Below are 13,365 nucleotides of genomic sequence, written 5' to 3' on the forward strand. Positions count from 1 at the left end.
CTCTACAGCTTCAAAGCAATCCTCCCAAATCCCCAGCAGGTTTTTTGAAGAAATTAACAAACTGATTTAAATTTATATGGAAATTCAAAATGCCAAGAATAGCTAGGGCTATCTTGAAGAAGAATCACAAAACCTAGAGGATTGCACTACCCCAGACCAAGAACTATAATAAAACTCTAGTGTGTGTGTGTGTGTGTGTGTGTGTGATATTGTTGCACGGATAGGCAAAGTAAACAATGATACAAAACAGAATCCAGAAATAAACTCTCCCATGTATGGCTACCTTATTTATGATAAAAGCAACATGCTATAATGTAGTGGGAAAAGGATGGTCTTTCAATAGATGATCTGAGCCATATTAAAAACATCCATGTAGGAAAACAAGGTCTCTTGACCTAGCTCATACTATGTGCAAAAAGCAATATCAGATAAAATTAAAACAAAACAGCTTTCAGCTGGGTGCAGTGTGATGTCAGCACTTTGGGCGGCCGAGGCAGGCAGATTGCTTGAGCTCAGGAGTTCGAGACCAGTCTGGGCAACAATCTATCAAACTCTATCAAAACAATAGAAAAAATTAGCAGGGCGAAGTGGCATGTGCCTCCTGTGGTCCCAGCTATTCAGGAGGCTGAGGTGGGAGGATTGCTTGAGCCCAGGAGGCAGAAGTTGCAATGAGCTGAGATTGCACCACCGTACTCCAACCTGGGTGACAGAGTGAGAGGGTGAGACCCTTTTTTCTAAAAAAAAAAAAAAAAAAAAAAAAAAAAAAAAAAAAAAAGCTTTTATTTGAAAACATAAGGAAAGCATTTTTTGACCCTGAAGTAAAGATTTCTTTCTCTCGATTTTGATTTTGATTTTGTAGAGACAGCTGCTTTCAAACTCCTGGCCTCAAGTTATCCTCCCACCTCAGCCTCCCAAAGTGCTAGGATTACAGACGTGAGCCACCACACCCAGGCAAGATTCTTAAATAGAATAATAAAATCACTCACTTAAACTATATTAAAATTAAGAACTTTTGTTCACCAAAAGACATTACTGAAAGAGTGAGAAGGCAACCCATAGACTGAAGAAGATATTTGTAGTACTGAAGTTTATTCTGAACTTTCTGCAAATCTGAAAATCTCACAAAGTCCTCTAATCTATATATGTAAAGAATTTCAAAACCCAGCAATCCCATTACTGAATGTATACCCAGAGGAATATAAATCATTCTACCATAAAGACACATGCATGAATATGTTCACTGCAGCACTGTTAACAATAGCAAAGACATGGAATCAACCTAAATGTCCATCAATGACAGATTGGATAAAGAAAATGTGGTGCATATAAACCATGGAATACTAAGCAGCCAGAAAAAATGTGGTACATATAAACCATGGAATACTAAGCAGCCAGAAAAAGGAATGAGACCACGTCTTTCACAGGAACATGGATGAAGCTGGAGACCATTATACTCAGCAAACTAACGCAGAAACAGAAAACCAAATCCCACCAGCCTGGCCAACATAGTGAAAACCCGTCTCTACTAAAAATACAAAAATTAGCCAGGCATGGTGGCACACAGGCATGGTGGCGCACAGGCATGGTGGCACATGCCTGTAGTCCCAGCTACTCGGGAGGCTGAGACAGGAGAACTACTTGAACCCAAGAAGTGGAGGTTGTGGTGAGCCGAGATCACGCCACTGCACTCCAGCTTGGGCAACAGAGCGAGACTTCATCTCAAACAGAAAAAAAAAAGAAAAGAAAAGAAAACCAAATCCCACACACTCTCACTTCTAAATGGGAGTTAAATGGTAAGAACTTATGAACACAAAGAAGGGGACAACAGACACTGGGGTCTACTTGATGGGGGAGGGTGGGAGGAGGAAGAGGAGCAGAAAAGATAACTATTGGGTACTGGGCTTAATATCTGGGTGATTAAATAATCTGTACAACAAACCCCTGTGACACATGTTTACCCATGTAACAAACCTTCACGTGTACTCCCAAACCTAAAATAAGTAAAAAAAAGAAAATAGTTAAAAAAAGAAGAAAACAAACAAACAAAAAAGAATTTCAAAAGAAAGTGAATCCAGAATCATAAACAAAAGCCTTGAACAAACCATTTTTCATCAGAGGATATCCAACCGCAATGAGATACCCCTTCACACCCACTAAGATGGCTAGAATTAAAAAAACAGGGCCAGGCGCGGTAGGTCATGCCTGTAATTCCAGCACTTTGGGAGGCCGAGACGGGCAGGTAACTTGAGGCCAGGAGTTCAAGACCAGCCTGATTAACATGGCAAAACTCAGTCTCTACTAAAAATACAAAAATTAGCTAGGCATGGTGGTGCACACCTGTAGTCCCAGCTACTTGGGAGCCTGAGGCAGGAGAACTGCTTGAACCTGGGAGGCAGAGGTTGCAGTGAGCCGAGATCGTGCCACTGCACTCCAGCCTGGGTGACAGAATGAGACTCTGTCTCAAAAATTAAAAATAAAAATAACAGGCCAGGTGTGGTAGCTCACACCTATAATCCCAGCACTTTGGGAGGCCGAAGTGGGCAGATCACCTGAGGTCAGGAGTTCAAGACCAACCTGGCCAACATTGTGAAACCCCGTCTCTACTAAAAATACAAAAAATTAGTTGGGCATGGTGGGGCGTGCCTGTAATCCCATCTATTCGGGAGGCTGAGGCAGAGAGAATCGCTTGAACCCGGGAGACGGAGGTTTCAGTGAGCCGAGATTGCACCACTGCACTCCAGCGTGGGTGACAGAGCAAGACTCCATCTCAAAAAATAATCATCATAATAAAATTAAAAAAAAAAAACAGGTAGTAACAAGTATCAAAGTGGATGTGGAGGAGTCAGCTTATACACTGTGGGTGGAAATGTAAAATGGTATAGTTACTTTGGAAAACAGTCTAGCAATTTTTCAAACGATTAAACACAGAGTCACCATATAACTCAACAGTTCTACTCCTACATATACACCCAAGAGAAATGAGAACATACATGCACTTAAAAACTTCTACGTGACTAGGTACTAGGCTTAGTACCTGCATGATGAAATAATCTGTACATCAAACCCCCGTGACACAGGTTTACCTATATAACAAACCTGCACATGTACCCCGAACCTAAAATAAAAGGTAAAAAACAATTCTGGTCGGGCGCGGTGGTTCACTTTGTGAGGCTGAGGCAGGCGGATCACCTGAGGTCCGGAGTTTGAGATCAGCGTGGCCAACATTGCCAAATACCCTCTCTACTAAAAATACAAAAATTAGCCAGGTGTGGTGGCACATGCCTGTAGTCCCAGCTACTCGGGAGGCTGAGGCAGGAGAATTGCTTGAACCCATTGCACTCCAGCCTGGGTAACAAAGTGAGACTCTGTCTCAGAAAAAAAAAAAAAAAAAAAAAAAAAAAAATATATATATATATATACACACACACACACACACACACATATATACACACACACACACACATATATATACACACACATATATATACACACATATATATATCACATATACATGTATGTGATAGCAAAACGGTGGATCCAAGTGTCTATCAACAGACTAATGAATAAACAAAATGTGGCATATCCATATAATTGAATATTATCTGACCATAAAAAAAATGAAAGAGGGCCGGGCACGGTGGCTCACACCTATAATCCCAGCACTTTGGGAGGCCCAGGTGGGCAGATCACCTGAGGTCGAGAGTTTAAGACAGCCTGACCAACCTGGGGAAACCCTATCTCTACTAAAAATACAAAATTAGTCGGGTGTAGTGGCGCATGCCTATAATCCCAGCTACTAGGGAGGCTGAGGCAGAAGAATCGCTTGAACCTGGGAGGCGGAGGTTGCAGTGAGCTGAGATCGCGCCATTGCACTCCAGCCTGGGCAACAAGGGCAAAACTACGTCTCAAGAAAAAAAAAAAAAAAGAAATGAAATATTGATACTAGAAGTTCAGTGAACCTTGAAAACCTTATAAATGAAAACAAGCCAGTCACAAAAATACACTTTTTGTTGTTTTTTAAGACAGGGTCTCACTCTGTCACCCAGGCTGGAGTGCAGTGACATGATCATGGCTCGCCACAGCCTTGACCTCCTGGGCTCAGGTGATCCTCTCACCTCAGCCTCTTGAGTAACTGGGACTACAGGTACCCACCACCATGCCTGGCTAATTTTTGCACTTTTTGTATAGGCAGGGTTTCATCGTGTTGCCCATGCTGGTCTCAAACTCCTGGGCTCAAGCGATCCGCCCACCTCTGCCACCCAAAATGCTAGGATTATAGGTATAAGCTACCACACCCCACCAAAAGTCCACATATTATATGATTACACTCATTTGAAAGTTCAGAATAAGAAAATTCATAGATAGAAAGTTATTTGTTGCTTAGGGGCTGGGCACAGGGAGTGGGGAGATAAAGGATGATAGTGAAAAGGTATGGAGTTTCTTTTTGAGGCAATGAAAATGTTCTAAAATTGTGGTAATGATTGCACACATCTGTGAATTTATTAAAAACCATTGAATTGGCCAGGCGCGGTGGCTCATGCCTGCAATCCCAGAACTTTGGGAGGCCAAGGTGGGAGGATCACTTGAGGTCAGGGTTTGAGGCCAGCCTGGGAAAAAAGGTGAGACCCTGCCTCTACTAAAAATACAAAACAATTAGCCAGGCATGGTGATGCATGCCTGTAATCCCAGCTACTTAGTAGTTTGAGGCAGGAGAATTGCTTGAACCCGGGAGGTGGAGGTTGCAGTGAGCTGAGATTGCGCCACTGCACTCCAGCCTGGGTAATAGAGCAAGACCCTGTCTCAAAAAAAAAAAAAAGCCATTGAATTGTACACTTTATTTTCACAGTCGCACACCACCACGCCCGGATGATTTGTATTCTTAGTAGAGGTGGGGTTTCACCCTGTTGGCCAGGCTGGTCTCAAACTTCTGACCTCATGTGATCTGCCCTCCTCGGCCTCCCAAAGCGCTGGGATTACAGGCGTGAGCCACCGCGCCCAGCCCAGAGTTGTACACCTTAAATGGGAGAATTGTGTGGCATGTAAATTGTATCTTAATAGAACTGCTTCTTTAAAAAGAGGATATCCAAATGAGCAATAAACTTTTTTAAAAAAGCATTCAACTTTATTTTACCAGGAAAATACAATTAAAAATCAGTCTTCTGTTAACCAGTGCACGCTTAACATGATGGCTAAAATAAACAACTCAGGATCTACCAAAGTGTTGCCAAGGGTGTGGAATAACTGGAATTATCTTGTACATTCTTATTGAGAGTGTAAATTGGTCAAACACTTTGGGAAATGATTTTGTAGTATCCACGAAAGCAAAAATCACATATACCCTATGATCTAGCAGTTACACTCCTAGATATGTCCCCAACATAAAGGTGTATAATATGTTCACGAAAAGGCATGTATTAGAATATTCGTAGCAGTGCTACTTATAGTAATGGAAACCAAAAGGTATCTGAGACAGGTCTCAATCAATTTAGAAAGTTTTATTAAGGTTAAGGACATGCCTGTGACACAGCCTCGGGCGGTCCTGACAACACGTGCCCAAGGTGGTTGGGGCACAGCTTGGAATTATACATTTCAGGAAGGCATGAGACATCAATCAATATATGTAAGTTGTACATTAGTTCAGTCCGGAAAGGCAGGACTGAACTCCAAGTGGAGAAGAGGCTTGCAGGTCATAGGTAGATAAGAGACAAACGTTGCATTTTTTTTGAGTTTCTGATTAGCCTTTCACTGAACGCACAATTTACAAGAATAGTCACTTATGCCTTAGTCTGGTTTAGTGAAACAACAGGACAAAGGAAGCAATCAGAAATGCATTTGTCTCATGAGAGCAGACGGATGACTTTGAGTTCTGCCTATCCTTTTTCCACAAGGAATTTCCTGGTGGGCAAATTGTGAGGGAGGTATATAACTTCCTTCGTTTTTTTCTTTCTTTCTTCTTCTTCTTTTTTTTTTAATCTTTGTATGTATCTTATTTAGGAATAGAATGAGAGGCAGGTTTGCCCCATGCAATGCCCATCTTGACTTTTCCCTTTGACCTAGTGATTTTGGGGAGATTTATTTTGCTTTACAGTAGCAACACTCAAACTACCCATCAGTCATATAATGGATGAATAAATTGAGGCACATTCTTACAATGAAATACTATGTAGCAATAGAATGAGTAATCTATAATTACAGCAATATTGATAAATATCACAAACATATTGTCGCATGAAGTAAACCAGAAATAAAAGTAAAAATTTGTACCTATGCCTGTTTTTATAGGCAAAAAGTACAGGCAAATCTAATCTATGCTCTTAGAAATCAGTATAATGGTTTTTCCTGGAGACTGGACCAAAACTGGGGAGTGGGCTTCAAGAATGCTGGAGGCTGGGCATGGTGGCTCACGCCTATAATCCTAACACTTTGGGAGGCTCAGACAGGTGGATGGCTAGAGCCCAGAAGTTCAAGACCAGCCTGGGCAATGTGACAAAACCCCTATCTCTACAAAATATACCAAAATCAGCCAGGCTTGGTGGAACCAGCCTGTGGTCCCAACCACTCAGGAAAGTGATACAGGAGGATCGCTTGACACTGGGAGGTTGAAGCTGCAGTGAGCTGTGACTGTGACACCGCACTCCAGCCTGAGTGGCAGAGTGAGAACCTGTATTAAAAATATATATATACGGCCGGGCGCGGTGGCTCAAGCCTGTAATCCCAGCACTTTGGGAGGCCGAGACGGGTGGATCACGAGGTCAGGAGATCGAGACTATCCTGGCTAACACGGTGAAACCCCGTCTCTACTAAAAAATACAAAAAACTAGCCGGGCGAGGTGGCGGGCGCCTGTAGTCCCAGCTACTCGGGAGGCTGAGGCAGGAGAATGGTGTGAACCCGGGAGGCGGAGCTTGCAGTGAGCTGAGATCCGGCCACTGCACTCCAGCCTGGGCGACAGAGCGAGACTCCGTCTCAAAAAAAAAAAAAAAAAAAATATATATATATATATATATATATATTAAATAAATAAAAAAAGAAGAAAGCTGGAAATGTTCTGGATGCTGGTTACACGGGTGTTTTCGATTTGTGAACATTCATTGAAGTACACTTATATAGATTTTCTGTTTATTATACTTCAATAAAAAGGTAAAGAAAAAAAAAAAGGAAGCCATTAATTTTTCTCACTGATCATCCAAGATGTATAAGGGTACGCATCCAGGCTGAATCTATGAGGTCCTCAAGCAGCTGGGCTCTACTGGTCCCTCTGCCCTCTTACCTTCAGTGTATGGCTTTTTGGTGTTGGGGGTTTGTTTGTTTGGTTTGTTTGTTTGTTTGTGATGGGGTTTGGCTTTGTCGCCCAGGCTGGAGTGCAGCAGCAGCCTCCCGGGCTCACAGCGATTCTCCCACTACGGCCTCCAGAGTAGCTGGGACCACAAACACACCACCATGCCCAGCTAATTTTTTATTTTTTGTAGAGACGGGGTTTTGCTATGTTGCCCAGGTGAGTCTTGAACTCCAGATCTCAAGTGATCCTTCCATCTCCGCCTCCCAAAGTGTTGGGATTACAGGCGTGAGCCACCATGCCCGGCTTTCAGCGTGTGGTTTTTACCAGTGTGGTTGCAAAATGACTGCTCTTCCTCCAGGTATCTTGTCCTTGCTCCAGTAAGGAGGTGGAAGGACCAAAAGCTTTATGAGGCTTTGTCATTTTATTAAAGCAGGAAACACTGGCTGGACGCGGTGGCTAGCGCCTGTAATCCCAGCACTTTAGGAGGCTGAGGCAGGTGGATCACCTTAGGTTAGGAGTTTGAGACCAGCCTGGCCAACATGGTGAAACACCGTCCCTACTCAAAATACAAAAATTAGCTGGGTGTGGTGGTGGGCACCTGTAGCCCCAGCTACTTGGGAGGCTGAGGCAGGAGAATCGCTTGAACCTGGGAGGTGAAGGTTGCAGTGAGCCGAGATCATGCCATTGCACTCCAGCCTGGGCAACAAGAGTGAAACTCTATCTTAAAAAAAAAAAAAAAAAAGAGAGAAGAAGAAGAAGGAAATATTTTCCAGGGACTTCCGGTTACTTTTTGTAGGCTGGAATTCTGCCACATGGCCAAACCTAACTGCAAGCGATTCTGAGAAGGTGACGATTTTAGTTGGGCACGTTGCTGCTCCAAATAAAATTGTACTTTTTGTCAGTGATAAAGAGAACAGATAATGGGGTGTGGTGGGGGGGAGTTGGAAGTACCCAGCCCAGGGTCGAAGCTTCCAGAGATCTTATATTCTGATGGGGGAGATGGGAGGGTCAACGGAAAACAGTAACGCAGCTTGGTAAATCCTCCGCCGGAATCACAGGTGCTGTAGGAGCACAGAGGTCTTGAGGAAGCCTTGCCAGAGTAGGAAACACACCTTGGGGGCCATTCCTTGAAGGACTAGCGGAAGTCCTCCAAGCGGAAGAGAGAAAGGCTTTTCAAGCTTGATAGAAAGCGTCTTTCAAAGTTATCGGAGATTTCAGTGGAAATTGGGAACCCAATGTTCGGTGTTCCTGAGGTGTGAGGGTCAAAGGCTGAACATGGAGCCGGCGGGGAGGGGGCAGGAAGAAAACAGTCATGAACGTCTGGTATGCCATGAAGAGGAATAGAGCTTTACCCCCAAGAGCTCCTGAAGGGTTTTAAACAAATGAATGACATAATCAGATTAGGATTTTTTTAAAAAGAATGAGATGGGGTCTTGCTATGTTGTCCAGGCTGGTCTTGAACTCCTGGGCTCAAGCGATCCTCCTTCCTCAGCCCCCCAAAATGCTGGGACTACAGGTGGGAGCCACTGCACCTGGCCCAGATTTTAAATAGCTAGCAGTACATCACCTGACACAATTATAAGGGTTAGTTGAATGGAGGCAGTCATGTGCATGGAGAATATGTGAAGTATAATAATAGACATGGGGTGGAGGAATGTTCTGACATAGAAGGAGCAGCAACAGGGTTTTTGCAACAGTCTAGATGGGATATGACAAATATTTCAATCAGGGCTACAGGAAGAAGGATAGAAAGTTCTCTGTGCTCCAAATGGGACATAGTTTGCTTATTAAGGTAGGATTCTTAGAAAGAAAAAAAAAAAACGTGGGCTTCTTTTCTGATACTGGTTCCTTTCCACTTCCTACCAAATCCTTGATGAAGAGGGGAATTCAAGGGGGAGGTAGGAGAAGGGAAACCCTTCAAGAAGCCATTGTTATGGGAAGAAATATTGGTGGGATCCTGGGTTCTGAAGTCCCTTCTCTTCCTTTGCTGTTGAAATGTTGGCCCTCCCTTTCCTTCTCTCCTCTTCTCATTTCCTGTTCCCTAGCTAGTCCTCTACACCCTTGGCTTCTCACTACCTATTTGCTGCTAACTGCCCATCTTTATCTTCAGATTTCTTTCTTTAGTGGTTGACATGACCCTTTATATCCCACTGTCTCAACATCTTCACCATCAGGCCTTACACATTCTCAAACTTAATATAGTAAACTGAACACACTATTTTCTGTCTTTCTATATCTCTCTACCTGCATGGATGGCACCATCCACCCAGTTAAAAGGGATCAGAATATGCCAGTCCAAACTGTGCCACTTTGGCATAAGTATGATTTTGAGCTGGAAGGCAATTAAGAAACACTTAAAAGCAGAGTATAAAATTCCCCTTACGAAGGAAAGTGTCTCTCTTCCCCTCTCCCATATCAAGAGAAGGAGAATAACTCATATCACAAGAGACAGAAAGTCAGCACCATCCTGAATCTGCATAAACAAATCTTACTAAAATAGCCATTATTTTCCATTAGTGCCTCCCATATATTTACCTTCCCATAATTTACTGCCCCTAGATGCCCAAATCCCACTTCCTTTGTCTTGTTATGTATCCACAACTAGTCCTTTGTTAAAATGGCATATAAGCCCCCATTCCTAATTGCTTCTCCTGTTTTCACTTCTTCCCTGTGAAGTTCTCACGTGCTTGTGAAATAACCTTTCCGTTCGTCTGCCTTTTCTCAGTTTCATTTGCAGGCCCCAGATACTAAACCCACCAGGTAGAGGAAAAGGGTTTCTCCTGTCTGTAATCCACCGTCTAGAATTCTGGCAGTCTTCCCAGCCTCTTCCCTTACTCTCGTGTCTTGCATTCACTTAGTCTCCGACACTGGTGAGCCACCTGAGCCCTGTGCTGCTGTAAAACAGGTGAGTTAAGAAATTTACCCATCGTTTTGTTTTCCAAAACCCTCCAACCTTTTGTGTTCCAACGAAACAGCTAACTGCAAAGAACCACCCTGCTCACACATATTCCATAGAAAGCCTCATCTCCATCCTTCCTTATAAGATTCATGTATGACTCTTTTGTTTCGCTGCCTCTATGAAACCTCAGATCCCCTTCCTTTTCCCTGAGATGTTATTAATTAATGAACATGTTTTCGATTGCAATGGCCCGAATAAAACCACCTCTGTAATTGTCTGGTACATTTTGTCTTTGATGTCAGTAAGTCATTCCTGATTCTATCTCCTAAGCTAAGTAGCTGTTGAACGTCCCCTCCTTTCCCTCCCACTGCCCGTTCACCAGCTTTTACCTGGATAACAGTAGCGGTCTCCTAAATGGTTTCAAGGACTCGGCTTTCTTCTTCTCCACCCCATTCTTCACATTACTGCTAGAACGATCTTTCTGAAAAGCAAGTCATTATCCAATCTCTGTTTCCCAGTCTAACTTTGAAGACACACTACCCCCTCCACCCACCCCACACATGCACACACACAATCCATGAGTACACTGAATTACTTGGGTGAAATACTGTGCTTTCTCTCACCTCTTTTTTTTTTTTTTTTTTTTTTTTTTTAGACAGAGTCTTGCTCTGTTGTCCAGGCTCCTGGAGTGCAGTGGTGCAATCTCTGCTCACTGCAACCTCTACCTCCCAGATTCAAGTGATTCTCATGCCTCAGCCTCCCGATTAGCTGGGATTACAGGCGCCTGCCACCACACTCGGCTAATTTTTTGTATTTTTACTACAGACGGGGTTTCACCATGTTGGCCAGGCTGGTCTCGAACTCCTGACCTCAGGTGTTCTGCCTGCCTCAGCCTCCCAAAGTGCTGGGATTACAGGCGTGAGCCACCGCACCCGGCCTCCCATAGCTTTTTGTGCTTTCTTCTATCATTCTTTTTTGTCACATTGTATTATAACTGTTAACTTGTTTGTTTCCTTCCTCCCTCCACTAGGCTGTGAGTTTCTTGAGGATAGAAACTTCATTTTATTTATCTTTGTATTCCCAGGCCTGGTACAATACCTGACATATAATAAATGTATGTATCAGCATTTACTATAAGTACTATAATACCAAGTGTCACTTGAATGCTAAATGCCACCTAATCCTCACAATTGCCTTCTCAAATATGCACAAATGTTTATATTTCAATGAGTTGGACAATGTACATGTTCTCATTAACATCCTTTTATTCAGCGTAGTTGATAATTTAAGCATAAGAATATTCTTTTTATCCCATCTGAAATCCCAAAGATACAAGAATAAAAAGTTTTCCTAATCATTTAACATGTATTCTGCCCACTTCTTTTTTTTTTTTTTTTTTTTTTTGAGACGGAGTGTTGCTCTGTCACCCAGGCTGGAGTGCAGTGGCGCAATCTCCGCTCAATACAAGCTCCACCTCCCGGGTTCACGCCATTCTCCTGCCTCAGCCTCCCGAGTAAGGCGCTCGCCACCATGCCCGGCTAATTTTTTTTTGTACTTTTAGTAGAGACAGGTTTCACCGTGTTAGCCAGGATGGTCTTGATCTCCTGACCTCGTGATCCGCCTGCCTCAGCCTCCCAAAGTGCTGGGATTACAGGCGTGAGCCACTGCGCCAGGCCCACTTAAGTCTTGAGGATCACCATTTCCTTTTATTCCAAAAGAGGGAATGCTCTGGTAAGTGCTGCAGACCCAAAATGTACGTGGGGTGGAGCTTTTAGTGAGTGGAAGGGGCTTTCATGACTACCTTCTTTTTTTTTTTTTTTTTTTTGGAGACCGGGTCTCACTCTGTCGCCCAGGCTGGAGGGCAGCGGAGCAATCCCAGCTCACTGCAACCTCCGCCTCCCAGGTTCAAGCGATTCTCCTGCTTCAGGCTCCCGAGTAGCTGGGATTACAGGCACGCGCCACCACGCCCAGCTAATTTTGGATGTTTAGTAGAGACAGTGTTTCACCATGTTAGCCAGGCTGATCTTGAACTCCTGATCTCTAGTGATCCACCCGCCTCAGCCTCCTGAAGTGCTGGGATTAGAGGTGTGAACCACCGTGCCTGGCAACTACCTTTTCTTCAGAGTTCCCTCTGTTCTCTTCCTTTGATAGCCGAGAGGCAAGCCAGGGAATGACCTCCTTTGCATGTCTTCCCCCATCTGCCCTCACTATAGGAACTCCTAGAAGGACCAGGACAGACACAAGGATGTAAGAGAAAAGGACAGAACAATTAATGCAACTGTGACTCTGGGCTTGGGGAAATATTCTCTTCAGTACACACATTTATTTATTTATTTGTTTATTTATTTATTTTTGAGACAAGGTCTCACTTTGTCACCCAGGTTGGAGTGCAGTGGTGCAAACTCGGCTCACTACAACCTCCTCCTCCCGGGTTCAAGCGATTCTCCCACCTCAGCCTCCGGAGTAGCTGGGACTACAGGAACACGCCACCATGCCTGGCTAATTTTTGTATTTTTGGTAGAGGCGGAGTTTTGCTATGTTGCCTAGGTTGATTTCGAACTCAGAGCTCAAGTGATCCGCTCACCTTGGCCTATTAGAGTGCTGGGATTACAGGAGTGAGCCACCATGCCTGGCCTTTTTAATTTTAAATTCACGAGGTACATATGCAGGTTTAGATTCAGGGTGTAAATATGCAGGTTTTGTTACATGGGTGTATTTCGTGATGCTGAGGTTTGAGCTACTGATCCCATTGCCCAAATAGTGAACATAGTACCTGAAAGTAGGTTTCAATGCTTGCCCTCTTTCCTTCCTCCTCCCTTTTGGAATCTCCAGTGCTTATTGTTCCTATCTTTGTGTCCATGTGTACAACATGTTTAGCTCCCACTTAAAGTGAGAACATGCAGTATTTGGTTTTCTGTTTCTGCATTAATTCACTTAGGATAATGGTCTCCAGCTGCATCCATGCTGCTGCAAACGACATGATTTCATTCTATTTATTTATTTATTTAGATACAGAGTTTTGCTCTTGATGTCCAGGCTGAAGTGCAATGGCGCGATCTTGGCTCATTGCAACCTCCACCTCCTGGGTACAAGCAATTCTCCTGCCTCAGCCTCCCGAGTAGCTGGGATTATAGGCACCTGCCACCACGCCCAGCTAGGTTTTTGTATTTTCAGTAGAGATGGGGTTTT

This window comes from Macaca mulatta, chromosome 11, assembly GCF_049350105.2.
Source record: "Macaca mulatta isolate MMU2019108-1 chromosome 11, T2T-MMU8v2.0, whole genome shotgun sequence".
In the NCBI taxonomy this organism is placed as follows: Eukaryota; Metazoa; Chordata; class Mammalia; order Primates; family Cercopithecidae; genus Macaca; species Macaca mulatta.